We start from the raw sequence: 4,804 nt of genomic DNA on the forward strand, positions 1-4,804 counted from the left end.
AACGAGAAAAACATGTCTACGCATAGAACTGAGCATTCCTTAAGGCATCAAGTTGGACGTTATACTCTATTTAGTGTTCTACGATGTATTAACTTGCTAGCTTAGCTTTTGGACAACGTTTCGTTAGGTAAAGAAGCCAATAGACCAAGTTAATTTCAAAATTACACGAAACGTGAAAAACATGTCTACGCATAGAACTAAGCATTCCTAAGGCATCAAGTTGGACCTTTATACTCTATTTAGTGTTCTACGATGTATTAACTTGCTAGCTTAGCTTTTGGACAACGTTTCGTTAGGTAAAGAAGCCAATAGACCAAGTTAAGCTCAAAATTACACGAAACGTGAAAACTTGCCTATTCATAGAACTGAGAATTTCTAAGGCATCAAATTGGACCGTTATACTATATTTAGTGTTCTTAAAGTCTTAACTTGCAAGTTTAGCTTTTGGACAACGTTTCGTTGGGTAAAGAAGCCAATAGACCAAGTTAATTCAAAATTGCACGAAACGAGAAAAATGCCTACGCATAGAACTGAGCATTCCTAAGGCATCAAGTTCGACGTTATACTCTATTTAGTGTTCTACGATGTATTAACTTGCTAGCTTAGCTTTTCGACAACGTTTCGTTAGGGAAAGAAGCAAATAGACCAAGTCCGGTTCAAAATTGCACGAAACGTGAAAAACTCGTCTATGCATAGAATTGAGCATTCCTAAGGCATCAAATTGGACCGTTACACTCTATTTAGTGTTATTAGAAGTCTTAACCTTCTAGTTTAGCTTTTGGACAACGTTTTCGTTAGTTAAAGAAGCCAATAGACCAAGTTATGTTCAAAATTGCACGGAACGAGAAAAACATGTCTACGCATAGAACTGAGCATTCCTAAGGCATCAAGTTGGACGTTATACTCTATTTAGTGTTCTACGATGTATTAACTTGCTAGCTTAGCTTTTGGACAACGTTTCGTTAGGTAAAGAAGCCAATAGACCAAGTTCGGTTCAAAATTGCACGAAACGTGAAAAATTCGTCTATGCATAGAATTGAGCATTCCTAAGGCTTCAAATTGGACCGTTACACTCTATTTAGTGTTCTTAGAAGTCTTAACTTGCTAGTTTTGCTTTTGGACAATGTTTCGTTAGGTAAAGAAGCCAATAGACCAAGTTATGTTCAAAATTGCACGAAACGAGAAAAAACATGTCTACGCATAGAACTGAGCATTCCTAAGGCATCAAGTTGGACGTTATACTCTATTTAGTGTTCTACGATGTATTAACTTGCTAGCTTAGCTTTTGGACAACGTTTCGTTAGGTAAGAAGCCAATAGACCAAGTTAAGCTCAAAATTACACGAAACGTGAAAAACTTGCCTATTCATAGAACTGAGAATTTCTAAGGCATCAAATTGGACCTTTATACTATATTTAGTGTTCTTAAAAGTCTTAACTTGCAAGTTTAGCTTTTGGACAACGTTTCGTTGGGTAAAGAAGCCAATAGACCAAGTTAAGTTCAAAATTCCACGAAACGAGAAAAACATGCCTACGCATAGAACTGAGCATTCCTAAGGCATCAAGTTCGACGTTATACTCTATTTAGTGTTCTACGATGTATTAACTTGCTAGCTTAGCTTTTCGACAACGTTTCGTTAGGGAAAGAAGCAAATAGACCAAGTTCGGTTCAAAATTGCACGAAACGTGAAAAACTCGTCTATGCATAGAATTGAGCATTCCTAAGGCATCAAATTGGACCGTTACACTCTATTTAGTGTTATTAGAAGTCTTAACCTTCTAGTTTAGCTTTTGGACAACGTTTCGTTAGTTAAAGAAGCCAATAGACCAAGTTATGTTCAAAATTGCACGAAACGAGAAAAACATGTATACGCATAGAACTGAGCATTCCTAAGGTATCAAGTTCGACGTTATACTCTATTTAGTGTTCTACGATGTATTAACTTGCTAGCTTAGCTTTTCGACAACGTTTCGTTAGGGAAAGAAGCAAATAGACCAAGTTCGGTTCAAAATTGCACGAAACGTGAAAAACTCGTCTATGCATAGAATTGAGCATTCCTAGGGCATCAAATTGGACCGTTACACTCTATTTAGTGTTCTTAGAAGTCTTAACCTTCTAGTTTAGCTTTTGGACAATGTTTCGTTAGGTAAAGAAGCCAATAGACCAAGTTATGTTCAAAATTGCACGAAACGAGAAAAACATGTCTACGCATAGAACTGAGCATTTCTAAGGCATCAAGTTGGACGTTATGCTCTATTTAGTGTTCTACGATGTATGAACTTGCTAGCTTAGCTTTTGGACAACGTTTCGTTAGGTAAAGAAGCCAATAGACCAAGTTAAGTTCAAAATTACACGAAATGTGAAAAACTTGCCTATGCATAGAACTGAGCATTCCTAAGGCATCAAATTGGACCGTTATACTATATTTAGTGTTCTTAAAAGTCTTAACTTGCTAGTTTAGCTTTTGGACAACGTTTCGTTGGGTAAAGAATCCAATAGACCAAGTTAAGTTCAAAATTGCACGAAACGAGAAAAACATGTCTACGCATAGAACTGAGCATTCTTAAGGCATCAAGTTGGACGTTATACTCTATTTAGTGTTCTACGATGTATTAACTTGCTAGCTTAGCTTTTGGACAACGTTTCGTTAGGTAAAGAAGCCAATAGACCAAGTTAATTTCAAAATTACACGAAACGTGAAAAACATGTCTACGCATAGAACTAAGCATTCCTAAGGCATCAAGTTGGACCTTTATACTCTATTTAGTGTTCTACGATGTATTAACTTGCTAGCTTAGCTTTTGGACAACGTTTCGTTAGGTAAAGAAGCCAATAGACCAAGTTAAGCTCAAAATTACACGAAACGTGAAAAACTTGCCTATTCATAGAACTGAGAATTTCTAAGGCATCAAATTGGACCGTTATACTATATTTAGTGTTCTTAAAAGTCTTAACTTGCAAGTTTAGCTTTTGGACAACGTTTCGTTGGGTAAAGAAGCCAATAGACCAAGTTAAGTTCAAAATTGCACGAAACGAGAAAAACATGCCTACGCATAGAACTGAGCATTCCTAAGGCATCAAGTTCGACGTTATACTCTATTTAGTGTTCTACGATGTATTAACTTGCTAGCTTAGCTTTTCGACAACGTTTCGTTAGGGAAAGAAGCAAATAGACCAAGTTCGGTTCAAAATTGCACGAAACGTGAAAAACTCGTCTATGCATAGAATTGAGCATTCCTAAGGCATCAAATTGGACCGTTACACTCTATTCAGTGTTATTAGAAGTCTTAACCTTCTAGTTTAGCTTTTGGACAACGTTTCGTTAGTTAAAGAAGCCAATAGACCAAGTTATGTTCAAATTGCACGGAACGAGAAAAACATGTCTACGCATAGAACTGAGCATTCCTAAGGCATCAAGTTGGACGTTATACTCTATTTAGTGTTCTACGATGTATTAACTTGCTAGCTTAGCTTTTGGACAACGTTTCGTTAGGTAAAGAAGCCAATAGACCATGTTAAGTTCAAAATTACACAAAACGTGAAAACTTTTACATGCATAAAACTGAGCATTCCTAAGGCATCAAATTGGAGCGTTATACTTTATTTAGTGTTCTTAGAAATCTTAACTTGCTAGTTTAGCTATTGGACAACGCTTCATTAGGTAAAGCCAATAGACCAAGTTAAGTTCAAAATTGCACGAAATGTGAAAAAGTTGTCTATGCATAGAATTGAGCATTTCTAAGGCATCAAATTGGACCGTTATACTCTATTTAGCGTTCTTCGAAGTCTTAACTTGCTAGTTTACCTTTTGGACAACGTTTCGTTAGGTAAAGAAGCCAATAGACCAAGTTCGGTTTCAATGAAGCCAATAGACTAACTTGTTAGGATGTATGGCACCACAAGAGGGGGGGTGAATTGTGTCCTTAGTCAAATTTAGACTAGGTCACTCTTTTTTCGGTTTCAATGAATTCTATCAAATTTCACCTTAAGCGGAAGCTAAATACCAAATTAAGTTCTAGTGTATATGTATATGAGTCAAGGAGAACAATCAACTTAAACAAACTTGAATCTAGCAACCTAAATATCCAATTTCAAGTATGTATGATATGAGAATGCAATGCTAATTGAAATTGCTGGAAAGTAAAAGAGGCAAGAGATTTATAGTGGTTCGGCTTAACCCAAGCCTACTCCACTCCCCAAGTCCCACTTGGGAATTTCAAACACTCCAATATGGCTTGTTCAACCGAGTCAAGCGAAACTCTTACATCCGATGTTTTTGTAGCTCAAACACCAAACTCTACACACCGTGTGGTTTGTAGCTCACCACACCAAACTCTACACACCGTGTGGTTTGTAGCTCACCACACTAACTTAATCAATAATACACCTCGGTCTCACCGAGAACACAAATCAACAAGTTGAATTCTCAAATAGGCTCTTTATGGCAGCCGGGTAGAGAGTAGTTTAAGCTCAAGGTATGGCTCTTTGAGTAGCTAGATATGGAAGTGTTTAGGCTCAAATGTGGCTCTTTATGTTCTGGAAATCAGATTGTGCAAGCAAGAAATGGCTCTTGAGGAAATGATAAGAATCTGGTAAGAAAGGCTCAAGAGTAACAATAAAGCTTTACTTGGCTAGTGTGTATGATCTCTCTTCAAAATCAAGTATGTAATCAAGGAATGAATGAGTGAAAGAATGAAAGCTTAGAAGATGAAGAACACTAGAGAGAGAGTGTAATTTTCGGCCAAGTATATGCACCATAGACAAAGAGTTAGTTTTTATAGAAAATTGTGGAGTGTAAGCTCAT

Source organism: Tripterygium wilfordii, chromosome 22, assembly GCF_013401445.1.
Source record: "Tripterygium wilfordii isolate XIE 37 chromosome 22, ASM1340144v1, whole genome shotgun sequence".
NCBI lineage: Eukaryota > Viridiplantae > Streptophyta > Magnoliopsida > Celastrales > Celastraceae > Tripterygium > Tripterygium wilfordii.